The 20671-nt window shown below is 44.0% G+C and overlaps 1 long non-coding RNA gene across 1 annotated transcript; it reads right to left on the bottom strand.

Moving 5' to 3' along the window:
- Positions 1 to 5276: 5276 nt before the first annotated feature.
- On the bottom strand, positions 5277 to 16016 carry LOC120101475 (uncharacterized). The gene is made up of 3 exons (XR_015685012.1): positions 15826 to 16016; positions 7061 to 8146; positions 5277 to 5832 (listed from the first exon to the last, which is right to left on the bottom strand). It is a non-coding gene; the product is annotated as an uncharacterized LOC120101475 (long non-coding RNA).
- Positions 16017 to 20671: the final 4655 nt, after the last annotated feature.

Here is a 20671-nt window from a genome sequence, read left to right as displayed (position 1 = left end):
CGTTTGTGAGCCTGGCTTACAGGGTGTGGTCCAGCAGTGGTTGCCTCACTCCTCCACGTTGGTGTCAGCAGCCCCAGTTGTGCACCAAAAGCCCAGCATGTTTTCTGGAGAGTGCTGAATGCAGTCTGTGCTGGGATCTGGAAGAAGTAGGTTCTCATGCTGGTGAAGGAACGCTGCGGCCACGGGATAGGTGATCTTGCTGGAGAGAGTGACAGGAAGTGAGCTAACAGTCGTTTCCTTTTTCTGTGCTGCCACCAGACAGCACCACCCGTGTTTAGAGTGGACCTTCCTTCATACTTCATAGAATCTGACCGAGAAAACTTTCTCATAGGAGTGTCCAGCTGCTTGGGTTTTAGCCGATCCCAGATGCAGTGGAGTTCACAACCACAGTCAACTGTCAATTGGTCCAGTGCTGTCATCTCTCTCCTTCAATTCTGCTGCCCTCACCTCTCTGTCCCCAATCCCTGCATGATGCCTTCTGGCTCCCCAATGCCCGCAGCAACATCCTCTTTCCTGTGAGACTTCTGGAGACAGAACGCCCCATCCTCATTTCCAGTTATACAGTGGCATTGGTGCTCTCGGTGCGTACAGCATCGAAAAAACATTAAGTCCAGGGTAGTCCGGGGTGGTTCGTGTTCAAGGATTTTTACTCTAACTTGACACAGATCTCGTTTGAAATTTGGGTGGCTTCTGAAAGTTGTGTGTGTGCTGTAGATTACTAAGGAGTCAGGATATGACGTGGAGAGATCTGTTTGAAGCTTGCCCTCAGAGTTGGGTGGTTTGGTGGACATCCTGCTGTCCTTGGTGCCTGAAGCTGCCGTTCATCTACCCTCAGACACAGCAGGGTTTTACAATGGGTCCAAGCAGGACGTCTTCATAAATCTCTGCTTGACTGGGTATGGGTTTGCTCACATGGGTTTTGTGCAGGGCTAGAACGTCTGAATTCCTGTCTTAGGGGCTATCCTGCACATTCAGGGCCATCTCAGGCAAATGTCCTCCCTTCAGCGTCTGTAGAGCTTTCATCTGAGCATCGGCTTGTGTAGGTAAAGACTTTCTCATTCTGGTAATCAGGGGACTGCTGTGTGGTACTTAAAGGGAAAGCTCATGCATTGTCCAACCGGGACTGACGAAACAGAGGGCTCTGTTGTTTGGGCCCAGCACTGATGATTCTTTTAGGCTCTCCTGTAGTTTGAAAAGGGACAGTGGGTATGAAGGTTGCTGTAAGAGTGCTCTTTGCTGACTCCTTCCACAGGGAATGCCTTTCTGTTAGAATGGCCTGAGGGAGGACTTGGCCCAAGGGAAAAGCCAAATAATGACTCCTATCCCTAGAGAGGACACTTCCCCACCTCTCTGTCTCCCAGCTACTGTGACTCCAGGATCCTAACCATCTACAAATGGGCCTCTGGGATTCCCACTGGGATCCTTCTGCCCTAAAATACACAGATGTGAAACAGAAGAGTAGAGAAAGAACACCTAAGTCGTAGAGCTTGTTTCTGACCCAACTACTGTCCCTACTGTCCGATGGGACCTCAGAGAATATAGCACTAGGGACTTGGTCTAAAACCAATTCAGGGTCCCAAGATGTCTCAGTCAGTAACATGCTCGCTGTGAAAACATAAGAACCTAAGTTGGATCTGTGGCACCCCACACAAGGCTAGTTGCTATGGTAAATGTTTGGGCGCTGGGGAGGGCCAGATGGTCCCCCAGAGAGCTTGCTTGCTGGTGAGTCTTGCTGAATTGGTGAACCAATGAGCCTATCAAGAGTAAATAAATAAAAGATTGAACCATACATCTGTATGCACACGTGCACATACATACACACACACACACACACACACACACACATACACACACACACACACACACACACACACACACACACACACACACACAGCACACACAGGAGTCTTTAGTGGAAGCATGTTTTCTCTCCAGGTGGGGAATCAAGCTGGAAAAGTTTTCCTTGTTGTCAACTGCTGAGCTTCCCCAGTAATTGAACCCTGATTCTCTTTTGTCTCCGACTTAGAATTTATAGCACTATCCTGAAGTGATTGCTGCCTGACAGATGTATTTTGGAAAGTGTAGTTAATGACAAGTCCCAACTGCCCCAGGACGAGGAAAGAGGTCCCTAATCTTCAGGGACCTGGAAGGTGGTGTGGGTGTGTGGAAGTCATGCTCCCCTAGCCTCCTGTCTTAAGCAGAAAGTTTATTGTGGGCAGGTCTCAGAAAATGACCCATTCCGAGATACTTGTCTTTGCTGGGTGATGCTTCAACCTGCTCTAAGGGCATGGCTGGATATACTGCCATGTATCTGTGTTAACAGATTTTTGCAGGGGACCACAATTCACAGGAAAGCCCACTTCCAGCCCGAGCCTGGAGAGCAATCAATAAAGGAAGCAGAGAGAAGTTACCTCACTTTAATTAGCTTGGGCTTGATGACAGATAGGTAGAGCGGTGGCAAGGAGACATGGCCACTTAGCTGCAGACCCTGGACGCTGGAACATCCCTCTTCTCTCCAAAACTTTTGTCAAGACCATTTGACCAAGGGAACTTGCTAGAAAGCCCCCTTTTAGAGGAAAAAAGGAAGGCAGAGAATATATTCCGTCGGGCAGTAAAGCACCCACTTAGAGACACAGCACTTTGATTACACTCTGGGAAAGAGAGAATTGGATTTTAACTACCATGCCGAGTCTCTCACCTACGGGGCAGAATTAAAAAAAGCTCTCTGCATCACCCTCATTATTACCACGTATTCAGACAAGGGCAAAATTAAAAATAGGGTTATTTGTCAAGAGTGGCTTGTTACTGCACTGGGCTGTGTAATATGTGGTTTGGTAGCATAAGTCAGGGTATGGTGTATGTTTACTGGATTTGGCCAGAGGGCTTTTCCTAATGGTTTGGGCAATGAATGACTATATCTAGATGCTGCCCTTTTCTACTCTTAATCTCAAGTAAAACCACTGAGTTTTGGAAGCAAGTTTTCCAAAGGGCCTCTCTATCCCTGAGGGATTGATCTTTTTTCTGCCCATCAAGATGTTCCCACTCAAGAGCCCTTGCATCAGTGGGGAGAGCCTTCCAACCCTTGGCTATAGTTGTTTGTGCTACAGTAGCCTGACACCTTAGTCATAAGCAATACAACACTGTTTTGTGTGTGTGTGTGTGTGTGTGTGTGTGTGCGCGCGCGCGCGCGCGCGCTCACATACCTGTGGATATAATCTCACGTACATGTATGTGGAAGGCAAGGGATCCACTTTAGACTCTGTCCTCAAATGCTCTCCACCCTACTTTTGAGACAGATTCTCTCACTGAAGCTAGATCTCATGGAAACCGTAGGCCAGCTAGTCAGTGAGCTTCAAGGATCTACCTACCTCCTGCCCTTCACCCCAGAACACACACAGACCAGCCAGACCTTGGGCCACAGACTTTTACCAACAGGACATACTTTGTACTGGCAACCTACAGTCAGACAGAGCCTTATACTTGAACTAACTCCACCAACTCCTCAGCTCCTGTAATTGCCGTTCGATCTAAGCACTTGACACTGCCTTCATGAAAGTTCTCCTGGGCAGGGAGACCTTACAGTTAGGGGATCATCTGACCCTCAGGAAGAGCCTTCAACACCGGGACGAGTGTAACATGGCAATTATATCCTCTATGCACTAGATATACAATATTTCTGTCTTCTACCTAGTTCTGTAACCTGTTACTATGTTCGGTAACATCTTCTTCTAGGTGATTGAATAAAATATTTTCCATGATTTGAGAGTTTGGAAAAACAGAGTAACTTGTCTAAAGGAATAGAGGTTGTATGTGTGTTCGTCCAGATTGCTGCTAACTGCCCAGGCTCTAACTGCAGATGGGAAGAGGGGTTCCATCTCCAAGGCGCCAGCGAGAGGACGGAAGGACACGTGAGTGAAAAATATGTTTTGAATGTTCTTTCTTGTATCGCACGCTAGCCTTCATGCTGTAATATTCTTGCCATGACCAATTTCAAGCTTGAACTCTGTCAATTAGTTTGTAAAATTCTCCCTTATGTAATAATCTGTTTTCCTAAGACTGCAAAAAAAAATGGCGACCCACCACTGCAAGGAGCTCACATTCTAGTGGGAGAGGAGAGGGCAGATGTTGCAAGGTAAACTGACAGGTACATGGATACATTGTATTCCTTCAGATTGCAGTGAACCGTGGGCAGTGTGGGGGTGTAGGGGGTGGGGGTGGTGGGTAAATGGGATAGAGTATGGTTGACTAAGGAGAGACAGTCATTAAGTATACAAGTGTCCCGTGAGCCTCACACTATTCAGTGTACACTGTGGAATTGTTACCTCGGAAGTCATCCCTTAGGAGCTATCAAGGGAACTTTGTGAAAATTGATGGAGGAAGTTGCTATTATACCAAGTGCATGTCAGGGTGAGGGCATAGAAGATACAGAGGCCTTGAAGCATGGAGGAGTCTAATTTGCTCTGAAGCCAGAGAGGTCAGGAGGTGAGAGGGTGAAGCAACATGTTTGGGAGGACACCCGGCTCTCACAAAGTGAGGGCAGAGAAAGAGAGAGAGACAAGCTGACACTGATAGAAAGACTGAGGTGCAGAAGAGTCCACAGCATTTGACGCCATGCTTCTGGGTGTCTCTGATATCCGCTGTGTTTCCAGCATCAGGTCTATGAGTAGAGTGTTGTCATAGTAAATGTCTGATCTCGCTAGGCGTGATGACTCGTTATCAAGTTACAACATAACATGTGTGCTTTTGGTGCACACACACTCATGTAGACAGAGACAGAGAGAAAGAGACAGAGAGAGACAAAGAGAGACAAGAGACAGACACACAGAGACAGGGACAGAGTGAGACATAAACAGAGAGAGACAGAGATAAAGAGACAGAGATACAAAGAGAGACAAGAGACAGAGAGACAAGAGACAGAGAGAGACAGGGACAGAGAGAGACAGAGACAGAGACAGAGACAAAGAGACAGAGAGACAAAATACACACACATACATACACACATACACACACACAGAGGGGGGAGAGAGAGAGAGAGAGAGAGAGAGAGAGAGAGAGAGAGAAGGAGAGAGGGAGAGGGGGAGAGAGAGAAAGAGAGAGAGAGAGAGAGAGAGAGAGAGAGAGAGAGAGAGAGTTCTATTGGGAGGTGATACATTCGATAACTGAATCCAGCAGACATTTCTGTGGTACCCAGAAGGAGCTCGCATACATCTGTGCCAACCTTAGTGCTGAGCAGAGTTCAACTCACACCATGGACTCAGAAAACAGTCAATAGAGGAATGAGTGACAGACTCAATTATGCTTAGGGCAGAGGTTATCGAGTCCGGGTATGTATCAGAAATTGCCTTGTTAAAAATGCAGGTGGAAGGACCTTGTCTCCCGAGATTCTGCACCATTAGTGAGCGGCCCCGGGGAGCACCCAGCTTTAGTCAGTGGTATTAGCAGAACTGACTAGAAAAGTGGAGATCAAAAATGAGGCTTGTCCTTCATGTTACCGGTAAGACCTTCCATGCCTGGGCAGAAATGACATCTACAGTATCCTAAGCTGTGTTCAGAGAAGAGTCTCAGAAGAATCCTTTTCACAGATTCCATTCTCAAATGCATGAGAGGAGGAAGGCCCCTCCATGATCTCAGCGGCCCCTTCCAACTGAGACCTTTAGTCATTTCCTTACCGACCCTAGGGAATGCCTGTCTCTGCTCTCTGCTGCCTTGGCTCCAGAAAGATGAAGCAATGTCACGGGACCTCAGTTTCCCTCGGGAGACAGGAGAAAGCTGGTCCTTTTCATCCTCTAACTTGGCCATGGTCTTATCCTTTCCAAGAATGTGCTTCTTTCTCTGTGGAAGGGACACATTGGCTTAGGGGGTGGACCACGGATTAGAGATAATTTAGTAGTTAGGGGGACACAATAATAAACTTGAATTGTATACAAGAATATTTGCAATTTGTTACATTTTCCAATCTTTTTAAATAATCTGAGCCACTGTGGTGATGATGGCTATAGCCAATTCTTTACTATAATTACTGTGATATCTCTTTAAAGAAAATGAGGTTTAAGCTTGAGTTTGGGGTTTCATATACTCAATTAATTTTTTTTCTGGTTTCAGTGACAAAAATCTCTGGTGAATGCATCTTGGGTAGAAGGTTTATAATTCAGAATCACAGTTTGAAGAGACAAAGTCAGTCATGTTGGGGAAGGCATGGTGAAGGGGAGACTGGGCTGGGAGTTGTTCTCACTGGCAGGAAGGCGAGAAAGATGTGTCAGCTGGTGATCATCCTACTTGCCTGCCTCTGCCCGCCTCTGCCCGCCTCTGCCTGCCTCTGCCTGCCTCTGCCTGCCTCTGCCTGCCTCTGCCTGCCTCTGCCTGCCTGCTTTCTCTTTTCTCTTTTCCCCTTTCTCTTTCTTTCTTTCTTTCTTTCTCTTTCTCTCTTTCTCTCTCTTCTTTCTCTCTTTCTCTTTATCTCTTTCTTTCTCCCTCTCTATCTCTCTTTCTCTTTCTCTTTCTCTTTCTTTCTCTTTCTCTCTCTTTCTCTCTCTCTTCCTCTCTCTTTCTTTCTCCCTCTCTCATTCTTCCTCCCTCTCTTTCTATCTCTCTTTCTCTCTTTCTCTTTCTCCCTCTTTCTTTCTTTCTTTCTCTCTCTTTCTCTTTCTCTCTCTTTCTCTCTCTCCTTCTTTCTCCCTCTCTTTCTCCCTTTCTTTCTCTCTCTTCCTTTCTCTTTCTTTCTCTCTCTTTCTCTCTTTCTTTCTCTTTCTCTCTCTCCTTCTTTCTCCCTTTCTTTCTCTCTCTCTCCTTCTTTCTCCCTCTCTTTCTCCCTTTCTTTCTCTCTCTTTCTCCCTCTTTCTCTTTCTTTCTCCCTTTCTCCCTCTCCCTCTCTTTCTCCCTCTCTCTTTCTTTCTCCCTCTCTTTCTCCCTCTCCCTCTCCCTCTCTTTCTCCTCTCTCCCCTCTCCCCCTCCCCCTCCCCTTCAGCCCTGTCCTGTGGACGGTGTCACTTTCTTTAGTTATGTCCAGAGCTGTGTCTGTAAGGTGATTCTAAGCCCAGTTAGGCTGACAGTGAAGCCAAACCTTCACAAGCATCTGGATCCTCAGATAGCTGAGCTCTTTCAGTGGTTAGCAACCATCTCTTCTTGCTGTTTTCAGGTGGGAATCTCTTTGATGTGGAAACACTCTTTGACTCTTCGAGAGAAAGTATGTTTGGAGCAAAAAGTCGGGTACATAGAGCATCCTTTGCCAGAAACAAAGCAAAATGCCTGGGAAGATGAAGGTGACGAAACCCTAGCTGTCCCTTACGTGACTCAGACATTGGTTGAGCATCAAGAAGGCCACTGTATCTCCTAGACCCTTTGTCCAGGGAAAGAGTTTAAACTCCTAAGGGAAGATTCCTATGTTTTTATTTGAGATGTGACTTTTTGATTAGTGAGCTCTCGGTGTGGACATTAGAGAGGCAGTGTCTACAACACACAGGCAATTCAGCCATGATGAGAAAAGTGTCATTTCCACATATTTCTTTTTGAACTCCAATCTAGATTGAAATCATCCTTATCCAACTAAGTTTCTATTTTTCTGGAGTCACTCAACCTACAGTGAATGTTCCCAGTGATTGTAAATAAAAATACAACATTGCCAGTTAAATTTGAATTTCAGATAACCAGTGATTAATATTTAAAATATAAGTCTATACTTGATCCGTGAAGTCTCTTCCTCATGAGTAGGATGGGTCTATACTAACCAGATGACCCACTGCTTGTATGATGTTCTAGTTGACTATAGTCTCTTCAGTCTTATCTGGTCGTTCTCTACACGGCTTCTGCAGCACCTGAAGAATCAGTCATCACTAGCGGACGAAGCAGGTCATCCCCCCGTCTGGAGCTGGGAATGTCAAACGGCACGCACCGTTTCTTCACATTGCGAATCGAGTCACGTTTGCTGCATCAATTCCTAAAATCTTCCCACATGTGTAGCAGAATTTGCGCTGCTTCAGAAGAGAATAGCAAGATGACTGGTAGATGGTTCACGGAGCTAACTTGCTGATTTTTAAAATAATGGTTATTTGCTTGAAGAGACTTTTTTCCTTTCTTTTTTAAATTTCCTGTCACAAAACTATTATCCTCTACATCATGGTTTCATTGTTACACTGGAGGTTTCGGATTCCTATTGAATGAAAAGAAAGTTGGAAATATCATGTCGGTCTCAAATCCATATTTTAAATCAGTCTAAAAACCTTAAAATCCAGGACCATTGTACCACATCAATAAAATCTCATTAAAAATGCCGAGGTTGTTTTATTAAATAGGCCGGAGTCAAAACCATTGCATATTAAGTGTGAGTGAGCTGCTTAGGGAAAATCGCAATGAAATTAATGGGTTCTATATGGTACTATCTGTTGAGAGACAGAAGCCATGTGACAGAGCAAAAGGAGAGGTGCCTTCCTGTCTACTGATAATCTATCTCATCCCCTCACCCACTATGCCGTTCCCTGACTTTGCATATCTTTCTCTTCAATCAAGTTCTCTCTTCTAGGTCAGGCCAAAAGGCCAAAAGGTAGCTGTGGTGGTTCGAATAGGAATGGCCCCCATAGACTCATGTGTTCGAATGCTTGGTCATAGAGAACAGCACTATTAGGAGGTGTAACCTTACGGGAGTGTGGTCTTGTTGGACAAAGTGTGTCATTGTGGAGGTGGGTTTTGAGGTCTAGATTTATTTTTAAATTTAATTTCATTTATTTACTTACTTATTTACTTTACATCCTACTCACTGCCCCCCTCTCAGTCACCCCTCCCTAGCACTTCAAGCATCTGTGAAGCAAGGCACGTCCTCTCCCACTGAGGCCAGACAAGGCAGTGCAGCTAGAAGAACATATCGTACGTACAGGCAACAGCTTTTAGGACCGTTGCTGCTCCAAGTGTTTGGGACTCACATGAAGGCCAAGCTGCACATCTTGCTACACTGAAGAGGGAGGCCTAGGTCCAGCCCATGTTCTTTGGTTGCTGGTTCATTCTCTGAGAGCCTCCAGGGTCCAGGGTTTTGAGGTCTTATATGTCCAGCCCAGTGTGCATCTCAGTCTCCTCCTGCTGCTTATAGGACAAAATGTAGAACTCTCAGCCTCTTCTCAGGCACCATATCGGCCTGGACACTGCCATGGTCCCCACCATGACAATAGTGGACTAAACCTCTGAACCTCTAAGCCAGCCCCAATTACATGTTGTCCTTTATAAGAGTTGCAGTGGTCATGGTATCTCTTCACAGAAATGAAAGCCTAAGACGGTAGTGTACCACGAAGGATCTTTTCTATGTGCAATCTTCATTGGCTCAGGGAAAGGCCGTGGACTAGTCTTCCACTGTTCATCAACAAGTGCCTTGATGTATGCTAGTTTAATGGGGCATGCATTTATGTCTCAGCTTCAGTGGTTCAGGCGAAGCTAGTTCAATTCCGGGAGTCAGAATTGCTCACAGAGCTTCAGTCAAGGTGTCGGTTGGGGTTGCAATCACAATCAAAGACCGAGTGGGGAAGGGGCCACTTCCAAGCTTTCTCACAGGTTGTGTGTAGGGCTCAGCTCCCCAGTACTGTTGGGTAGAAAACTCCTGTGTCCTTACTGGCTTTTGTCTGGATGTCACCCTCAATTCTTGGCCTCAACAAGCTTCCCCAACATGGCAGATTGTTTCCTTAGTTCCAGTAATATAGTCTGCAAGCAGGATGCTACTTACTGCCATTTTAGTGTGACCACAGACATGGGTTCGTGTCACAGGTTCCATATTCTCCTAGTTAGAAACAAGTCGTGAGGTCTATGCACTCAAAGGAAGTCAGTTACACAATTCTGTGAGGGCATGGGGGTCTTTTTTTGTCATCCAAATAGTACACCCTCAAGCTTTAGCTTCAATGTTATTTTTTCTTTTCTTTTTTTTTTCCGTTTTCTCTTTATTAACTTGACTATTTCTTATTTACATTTCAAATGTTATTCCCTTTCCCGGTTTCCAGGCCAACATCCCCCTAACCCATCCCCCCCTTCTATATGGGTGTTCCCATCCCCATCCTCCCCCTATTACCACCTTCCCCCCAACAATCACGTTCACTGGGGGTTCAGTCTTAGCAGGACCAAGGGCTTCCCCTTCCACTGGTGATCTTACTAGGATATTCATTGCTACCTATGGGGTCAGAGTCCAGGGTCAGTCCATGTATAGTCTTTAGGTAGTGGCTTAGTCCCTGGAAGCTCTGGTTGCTTGGCATTGTTGTACATATGGGGTCTTGAGCCCCTTCAAGCTCTTCCAGTCCTTTCTCTGATTCATTCAACAGGGGTCCTGTTCTCAATTCAGTGGTTTGCTGCTTGCATTTGCCTCTGTGTTTGCTGTATTCTGGCTGTGTCTCTCAGGAGAGATCTACATCTGGCTCCTGTCGGCCTGCACTTCTTTGCTTCATCCATCTTGTCTAATTGGGTGGCTGTATATGTATGGGCCACATGTGGGGCAGGCTCTGAATGGGTGTTCCTTCTGTCTCTGTTTTAATCTTTGCCTCTCTATTCCCTGCCAAAGGAATTCTTGTTCCCCTTTTAAAGAAGGAGTGTAGCATTCGCATTTTGATTATCCGTCTTGAGTTTCATGTGTTCTGTGCATCTAGGGTAATTCATAGCTTCAATGTTCTTATGGTTCCCACTTCTCCCTATATAATAGGACAATGTATAGCCGATGGTAACAGCAGAGGCAATCTCATCTTTAACAGCATTACCACCTTGACTAACAACACATCCTAACAAAACCCATATCGATCATTGAATAAAAGAGGACTTTTAAGACTGTGAAATGGAATTAGTGAAATTTAAAATCTACTCACTGAACTGAATGAATGGTGGAAGAGCTTAGATTATTGGGTAAGCCCTCCATGACTACATTCTTCCAACCACCAAACATTTAGCAGGGGCTCTCTGTGTAATAATAGAGGTGCTTAGGGACTTTTATGTACGGTGACATTTTTTTAAAAGTAAGTATACGCTGCAGAATGCTGCCTTTCTCTTCTCTTCACTGACAGGCAACGTAAAGGGCCAGCCAGGGAGTGACAGCCAAAGAAGTTCCAGACCAATTTGCTGTAAATTATTGGGATGATATGTCAACTCCTGGGATCATAGGGCTCTGAATGTTGTCACTTAATTGCGTGTATGTTGCTTCTGTTGGATGGGAGAGGTTTAGAATTTTAATGTATGTGGTTAATCATGGTCTTCCAAGGAGAACACTGTCACTCAGGGGTAATTAATTAAGTTTTTACGTGAATGAAAGTTTAAAGACGCATGCTAAACACCACTATGAACTGTAATTTGTGACTTCTGGGCTTTGGTAATTACACAATTATAATGCAAGCCTTCTTGTCAGAAAATATATTCTTTCCTTTTCCCTCCCCTTTACTTCAAACTTCCTTTGAGAGATTAATTTGGGAATGGAGGACACTGTATGGGCTGAAAGTAGAGAGACCATTGTTCAGTCACTGGATATTTGGTTTTCTATTTTTTTTTCTTAGAAGAATGTATGTAGTTTACTTTGCCCATGTAAGGCACTTATTTGATTTAACAGCATAATAAACATTTATAAAAATATTAATATTGTATTACTAATTCCTTCTTCTTCTCCTTCTTCTTCTTCTCCTTCTTCTTCTTCTCCTTCTTCTTCTTCTTCTTCTTCTTCTTCTTCTTCTTCTTCTTCTTCTTCTTCTTCTTCTTCTTCTTCTTCTTCTTCATCCTTTTCAGAAAATACTGGCCTTGGGTTGGGGATTTAGCTCAGTGGTAGAGCGCTTGCCTAGGAAGCGCAAGGCCCTGGGTTCAATCCCCAGCTCCGAAAAAAAGAACCAAAAAAAAAAAAAAAAAAGAAAAAGAAAATACTGGCCTTTATGGCTTGCAGAATTACTATTCTGGAAACAAAGGCAGAAGTTAATTTTGAGGAAACCTCTTCATTTAGAAAGCAAATCTCAGATACATTTTGGTGTACTGAATTCAAGTTAAAAAACAAATAATAATAATAATAATAATAATAATAATAATAATAGTATAATCAAAATCTCTGCCATCTCTTAGAGCTTTGGAATGAGTACTGTACCTTTACAATGAATGTTTGTGCTTGATTCTGTTGGTTGGGTATCGAGTGCAGTTGACTCTGAGTCACTCAATCTATTGCTCTTGTGAGTTGTAAATGACTCCATCCGAGGTCCCTAATAGCACGTGTCTGCCTCTCTACTGTAGCTCTTATGGCGAGTTGAAAACGAATGTGTCCTATTAGATTTTATCCCTTATGGAATCTTGGCTTTGCCCAGTGGCTTATAAACTCCGCATGGAACAAGAAGCTAGTGTTGGTCAAAATTCTTGGGGAAGTTTGCCTTGTTAACAGAAACAGCTATGCAGCTTTTAGACCCACCGGGGAAGGGGATTCCTTTGCTATTGCTCAGTTCCTATCATGGAAAACAGTATTCCAGCTCATTCATTAAAATCACGCCAAACTTAGCATCTAATAGTATTCCAGACCCATCTCCCCAGATATCATTCAGGAGACACCACAAAAATGCGAGGCCATAGCGTTTCATCTTTAGACAGCAGATACGTGGGGGAAAGAAAAAGCACGACAGTACACATAAAAATTACCAAGTTTCACGGTGCTCAGGAAGATGATGGGCTAGGGCGGTAAGAAAGAAGAATCAGGCACAGCTGAGAGACGCCATTCTTAGGTGGGAGCTCAAGGGCTGGTCGCTCAGTTAAGTGTCAGCGTAGGAAAGGAGTTACCTGAACAAGTTCTCATGGAGGGACAGCCTCAAGCTCTGTGGATAGGAAGAATATTCCAGCAAAGAGATTGGCAAGGTCAAGAGTTTCAAGGGGGAATGATCGAATGTTCAGTACAGATGGTTCTTTGTACTATCTTGCGTATCCTGGACCCGATGAAACTGTAACTTGGTGGCTTGTGGCACTTAGAGAGAGCTTTGGGGAATTTACAAAATAACGTTCGGGCTATGCCTTTGGGAGTCCAGTACTTGGGGGCTAACAGAATACCAACCTCAGTGTCTGCCTTAATTGTCCAGTTTTTGAGTGCATAATCTAAATGTCTGTTGTTTTGTACTGTCGTTCTCTAAATACGGCTTCTTATGGTGATTTGCTTACTCTAAATTAGCATGTTCTAACACATTTTTTAAAAAAATCTGATGAGGATAGCTAGGAAGGATCTCATGAATTCTAGTTTCATTAAATGTTACAATGTTGAGGACAGGCTTCAGAGGGTGTATTTCCTAGGATCTGGAGAAGGCTTAACAGCTAAAGCCATTTCCTGCTTTTCCCGGAGAAATTGAGTTTTTTTCCATACATTCTTCTAGACAGCTCAGAAATAGCTGTAACTTCAGCCCCAGGGCCTAGCCTCCTTGGGTACTGTACTCATGGCAATGCCTCCTTCCACAGGCAGATGACACAAATATATATATATTTGTATAATATATATATCTTTATATATATATAAAGATACAGTGATTTAATCTCCCGAGAATGATCCTATAGATTACTGGTGAGACTGAGAAAGTAAAAAATCAGTTACAGAACATCAAAATTTCGTCATCATTCTATGGAATCTGAGTAAGCCAATCAGTGAGCTTGGGAGTCCTATTTTAACACGACTCCTATATTTTAACAATTTAAGATACAGCCACAACGAATGCCTGCTATATTTTCAGCACATGCGTGCAATTTCAAATAATTAAAAGTGAATTTGTTTGACTATCCCACTAACCTAAGTTTGTGTCCTCTGTGTACTCCTGGGTGTGGGGCCGTCCACTGGAGTACAGCCAAGCCCTCCACTGCCCTGTAGGGAGTGAAGTATATGTATATGCATATGTGTATGTGTGTGTATGTACATGATGTACATGGTTGATGTATGTGTATGTTATGTGTATGTATATGTTGTGTGTTGTATGTGTATGTATAAAAGTGAATTATTTAAAACAGGACATGAGGTTAGGGGATTGGAAGTGGAGGTGGGGGTGGATCTGTGTGGGGTTTGGGTGAATATCATAACAATTCTCAATTAATAATAAAGTTTTTATTTAGGAAAGCATTTAAGGCAGTGCTTGCCATCAAGTTGCCAAGACCAACCGGCGTCTATGACATGAACGCTGAGTGACTGGACGCCTGCTAAGTCAGTGAGGTGAGGATGACGTCAGCAGTACAGAGGAGCTGACTGTCTGACATTCTGACAGAGCTGGGAAGCCTGCTCCTCAGGGAGACCTGGGCTCCATTCCAAGTACTCATGGCAACTCACAGAGGTTAAAAACCCCAGTCTCAAGACATCTGATGACCTTCGCTGGTCTGTGTGGGCAGGAACGAGGTACACACATGGTGCACTTATCTACATACAGAGAAACATGACAGAGAAATAAAGAAAGGTGCATCTCGTTAAAGAAGCTTCCTGAAAGTGAGCGCAATGGAGCTGGACTTCAGGCTGATGGTGTGACTGGGAAATCATGGAAGGACAATTGCATCGTTCCCCATCCTTACCCACTCATCCTCTGCTTTAGACAGGATTTTGGCCAAGAGAGAGTCTGGTGTCTAACCTCCGGGGTAGCCTCTGTTGAGCCCCAGCATCCACACCTCTTCTAGCCCACTCCAGCTAGAACAAGTTTGAGGTGAGTCTTGACTGCCCACTTGATGAGATTTACGATCACCTGGGAACAGGCCTCTGAGCATGCTTCTGACAAACTGTTTTGATTAGGCCAATTGAGGCAGGGGTTTGACCCACTTATGGTGGGTGGCAGGATTCTTTGGGCTAGGATCTTGACCTGCATAAGAAGGTGAAATTGAGGGGAGCACCAGTATTCATCACGGAACACCCCAATGTCCTTCAACTGACGAATAGATGGTGAAAGTCAAGTGTGTCTGCACAACAGAATACTACTTGGCCGTGAAGGAAATTAAATCACGAACTAGGAAGGCACAGGGATAAAACGAGAAGAGACGATACTGAGTAACAAAATTCAGACCCAGAAAGACAAACGCTGTGTGTTCTCTCCCATCTGTGATTCCTAGCTCCGAATCCCCAGACATGAGTATAAAATATGGATTAACTGATTAACTACAGAAACCGGAAAAGTGAAACAGGACCATGGAGAAGGGGAGATAAAGAAGGGAATAGCAGGTTCAGGTGAGATGAAGAGGAAAAGGAAAGTGGGAGGAGGGGGGTGGTAATTGGGGGAGGGGAGGTCAATACAGAGAGAAAGGGATGAGGAGTGACAACAGATCAATTCATACCTATATCCATACATCTTAAATGTTGTTACATACAAATGTTAATATATATATAAAATCTTAATATATATTAAATCTTTATATATATATAAAATCTTAATATATATTAAATCTTTATATATTATATATATCTTAAATGTATATTCAGAGGTTATACTGCTTTTCCTGACAGTGATCCACATAGAGCCACAGACTATTTAATGCACATCCCAGTACCTGGCACTGGAAAGCTCCATCTTATTTGGTCAGGGGGAGTCCAAGATACCCTCTAAAATATAGGAATTTATCATAGTAATAATAATACTAGTGATATTAACATAGTAATAATAACGTAGCAGTAGTAATACCACACTATAAGACACCCCCCCGCCGAGTGTTCTGCAGACTTTGTTAACAGATGCATCCGACCATAAAATAAGATTATTAGAAACTTCAAGGCTTCTCTCCCACAGTCTGTGAGGCACAAGGAGAATGGTAACAAAAAACCAGAGAAACTTCTGGCTGCTGACCGTCTTTACCTCCGTCGTGTTATTTTCTAGGAGTCCCCCGTGAGTCCTGTAATTGTGCTGTTTCCCTCACCTTCTCCCACTCACTTCCTCCTTGATCCACGGAGAAGATGATTTTCCTCTAACCAACCATTGCCTATGTCTCTTCACCTACAGAAGGGCCTTGCGCAGTTTTCCCCATCCACATTGTGGTGTCCACTGTGGTTGTCGCTATCCAGGTCTCTTGTAGGCAGCCACATTGTTAGGGTTTCATGGGTGCTGTCAGCATTCTGTCTAAGCTCCGCCCCACAGTTACCTGGCAACAGCCAGGTGTGCCTGACTCACTTCTGTAAATGGGGCTGCTCGCCCCTCCCATCTCTATTGCTCTTGGTTTTGTGCTTTTGCTCTGTCCTCTCCCCTTTCTCCCCATTTCCCTCCTCCCTCTTTCCACATGCTCATGACCTGTCTTTACTTCTCTATTCTCCTCTCTCCTCCCTCTTGCCCCCTCTCTCTGATTTTCTCTATATCTACTAACCTCATAACTCCCTTCCCCATGTCCTAAATGAACTCTCTCCTATACTATACCACTTTGTGGTTGGTCCCTCAGGGGGAATATAGGCCTCAGCATGGGGCTGAGGAGGCACCTCCTTCCTTCAGACCTGACTACACCCCCACCAAACATATTCCTTCTCTCCCTTTATCTTTTTATAAAACACAACAGGTGCAACTTCCCTGTCAATCACAAAGTCGATATCTCACAACAGTTATGCTTACCGTTTAAGACCTTGTGCCTTTGGCTCTTCCGGTCTTTCTATCCCCTCTGATGAGGTGTTCCCTGAGAGTAAGGTATAGGGTTTGGGTTATGGATGTATCAACTGAGGCTGGCCATCTCACAGTCACTTTAGTCTCTCCATGGCTTTCTATAATGGTCTCCACCTGATGAGGGGTAAGGGTTTCCCCCTACCTGTGGTCATAGAGAAAAGCATTTAGAATGCAGTCGGGAAGTATACTGGTTTAGGGGACTGATGGCAGCAGGCTTTCTTCTAGGGTCCATGACCTCACCTCCAAGTAGTTGGGTAGGTCATAATATCAGGCATGTGTTCCCTCCTATTGGTCAGGCCTTGGGGACAATTTAGACAGCTGATGGTTATTCCCAAGTTTTAATCACCACTGTTGGGGCCATGCATTAGGGATGCTCCATTGTGCTGGCCACTGCTATGCTTCTTAGGTTTTATATCTAGGTAGGGCTTTTAATTGATTTTCCCCTTGGCAGTTTCTGTCTGCCAACGCCAGGGTGGCAGTCACTGTCTGTTGCTTAAATACTGTGTTAGTGCAAGACACACAGTCGAGAGAATCTGAAGGCCTTGCAGGCGCTCTTACGTCAACCTTAAATTAACAATACCAATAAAGCCATGCCCCAAAGGTAATCAGTCCATGTATTTGAACTAAGGATGCCCTAGTCACTTCACAGAAAGCTGTACACGTCTCACACTGTCTTCTGGATCTCTAAAGAACGCTGTGAAGAGAGAGCTACAGATGTCTCTGCTCATAAGTGAGACAAAACGCAACAGCTCACATTGAGCCACAGTTGAAAAACTATCTGGTGGTCTTGTTTTAACCGAATTTAGTAGGTCAAAATTTCTGAATGTCTGAAGAGCTAGAAGACTGGTGTTTGTTTGACTGACTCAAGAACTGAACAGTACAGAAGTGAACAATCAGGGCTTCAACACTGGGATGAAATTTTAGGATAGTGATTACCTGCAGTGGCCTCAGTAAATTTGTTTCTCTTGATAATCTCCCACCCAAGACAAATATTACTGTCCTTCCTTTGTTATAAATACCAGCAAAGCAAAGCAAAAATAGCAAAAAAAATTATCAAAGATCCCCAAGGATCATAGGATATAAATATTGTGAAGCAAAATTTAAATCGCTTTCCCAGGGTGCATAATTATTTAGTAAGAGGCTAAACTAGAATTTGATTCCAACTCTTTACTAATGCAAATCTCATGTACTTTTTACTAAGTCAAATATAAAACGATTGATTGATTTTCAAGAAATATTTTTGTTGAAAAATATACACTGCAATCGTCACAGAGAGAAGATTATGCTGGCACCTGTCTAGGGTCCAATCGGGCTTCTTTGTGCACTTTGCAAAAGGAGGTGAAATTTGGTTAAATATTTTGACGGTCCTTTTTCTTCTCTCTCATTTTTAGGTATGATGACATTTGAAATGAGGTATCAGGGGGCAGGCGTATTTTTTTCCCCCTTCAAAAATGACAGGACAGAGGAGAAAAGGAAAGCGCGAAGCTCAGAGTCACCAAAACGGGTTATTTTCACAGAGGACGCCAGCTGGGCAGAAGGGAACATACGCTGCATTCAGGAAAAGTTTCACAGGATGGGAAAGGAAACCATCTGCTTTGCTTTTTTGTTCTTGTTTAAGAGCAGCTTGTGTTTGCAACTCGCAAATTTAAAACGCAGTAATAGCCATCAGGGTTCTGCGAAGCATGAAATGTCCTGCTCCTTTCCCACAATCTCCCTACCTATCATTCTTGTATTTTTTTTTTACTCTGTGTTTGCAGAAAGCCAAGTGTGAGGAAGGCATTTGCATGTTCACCCCACCCCAGATGAGCCTGGGTGTATTTCGTGTTTTCTGGACATCCCAAGATGCTGCGGTGAAACCCAGCCAACACGAATCGCAGGTAGTGTTGGGCTTATCCATGAGAACCCCCTAGGCTGAGATTGTGGCTTTCTGCTCCGGTTGTCATCCTGTGCAGGGTGGCATTCCTGAAACTCTGATTTATCTGCAGCTGCACCTGGTAGAGACTTGGAAATTGTTCTTTGAGGGGGGGAAATGTGGTTTTAAATATTTGCTCTTCCTTCCGGCACTCACCACAGCCTACTTTGCCTGATGAAGGCTCCTAACCACTCAGACATCACGGCTTCCGGTGAGTGTCTGAGCTCACTCTGGTAAGAGATGTGCAAACAAGTAGATGTTCCTGAGAAAACAACCTTGAAAACTTCCTCCCGGGGTCAGCCACCAGATAAGGCTGCAAAGTGGTTCACAGTAAGCGGCCCAGATGAGAACCCAGATGATCCGTTTCCTGTGATCTCTGTAGCTTCAGGAGGTTACTAAATGTTAGGTTTCTCATCTATGAAGTGATAAAAGGAATTCAGGAATTCAGCTAGCTATTTAGAATGCACTCAGACCTTTATTTTAATGTATCATGGGGTACAATTTGCAAGAACCTGGGCCTCTTTACTTTCTACAGGCAAGAGACATATCTTTCCCATCTTGTGATAACCAAACATATCCTATGTGTTGACTACTATTTCCTAAAACTCAAATTTTCCTTCTTTACTGCCAACTTAATTGATTTTCATCATTATTTACGCATTTTGTTGTTGCTGTTGCTTGAGACAGGGTGTCACTGTGAAACCCAGGTTGGAGCTTAGTGTGTAGCCATGGTTAGCCTTGAGCTCATCATGACTGGCCTTCCTCAGCCCACCCAGTGCCAAGAGTACTGGTGTGCCCTAATGTGACGATCTTTAAAATCTGGGCCATCTGCGACCCCATGTCCCGATGAATAAACAAACCAAAGATATACACAGGTACCTGTGGGATGATATCATACAGGCGAAGGCAGGTACAAGCTAGAACAAGGCCTGCCATTGGATGAGAAGGAAGGATGTGGGGGAGAAAAGTTTGAGGGAAGAGGAGGAGACTGGAATGGACGGCAGAGAAGCCGCTGAGAGAACACGGAGGCTGATGTTAAGATTCTACTCTGTACCTTTACAGGTTGTTGTGAATGCTCTTAAGGGATGGACGTGTATAGGACTTTGTGTGTCTAGGTGGGCAATTCTATCTTATCAATTGGATCAGAGGTTACTGTGTTGTGTGTTCTTTCATGTTGAGTTCAAGAGAGTATGTGGTGGCTGGACACACTGGGCCGCCACGGAATTGGGATGTGTGTTTCTGGCATGGTGGCAACCTGCCTAGGGAACTGGATGGGTAGAGAGATTGCTGCCAGGCTCAGAGAGAAGCTGTTGGCAGTGCGATATGGGATGGAGCAGAGGGGGTGAGATGCTTTGATGACTGAGATGAAGACATCTATCAGATATCTTGGGGCACTGCAGTGCCGGATCTAGTGTGGTGTGAAAGGCAGTTTTTATTTTATTTTATTTTATTTTATTTTATTTTATTTTGTAATTTTACAGCAACAGGTACTTTGGACAATTTGGGATAGAAATATCTGATTCTCCCACACATCCATAGGCTTTGAGGACTAAATAGACTGTTCTCTGTATAGACGCCATGATGCAGATGAGCTCGTCTCAGTTGGAAGGAATCATTACAAACTCATTAGGCACTCAATTTTCTGTCTCTTTTTATGAACCACCTTTAAATTAAGATATTATCTTCTTAATAAGTGGTGGGCAGAGTAGCTTAGGTGTGTGCCTTGAAATGCTGTGTTGATTTTAAAGCTGGAAGGTTCTAGAAAGAGTGCAAGGTTAAAACTATTTTTGGAGTGATATCAGGGTTTTAAAGGTGGTACCTCTCGGAGGTGGCTATAGGTTCCTTATTAGTTTGTGGCTATTATTAGCTAAATACCCATTAGATTTTCTGCAAGTTATTTTTGAAATTAATTGCATATATACTTCTCAACCATTTTTGAGTCACTCCTATAAATACCTTAAGATTTACCTGTTGAGTTCAGAAGACATTGACGCAACCTTTAATTTTCCTTGGTTGCTGACACTAAAATGAATTGTGATTATGTAATACAAATAATCGACTCAGCTGTGGCCGGGGTTGAGTTGAATCTTCACGGATTGATTTACTCCTTCAGCTGGAGAATCAAGGACAGACAGGGTATCAAGTGGGAAGAGACAGAGAAGGTAGGTATCCCTTTAAGGCAGCTCCTGGTCTGATTGGTGCCAGG

This window comes from Rattus norvegicus, chromosome 3, assembly GCF_021556685.1.
Source record: "Rattus norvegicus strain SHRSP/BbbUtx chromosome 3, alternate assembly SHRSP_T2T, whole genome shotgun sequence".
Lineage (NCBI taxonomy): Eukaryota > Metazoa > Chordata > Mammalia > Rodentia > Muridae > Rattus > Rattus norvegicus.
Note: the sequence above shows the minus strand (reverse complement) of the source record. Positions and strands in the feature narration are given on the sequence as shown.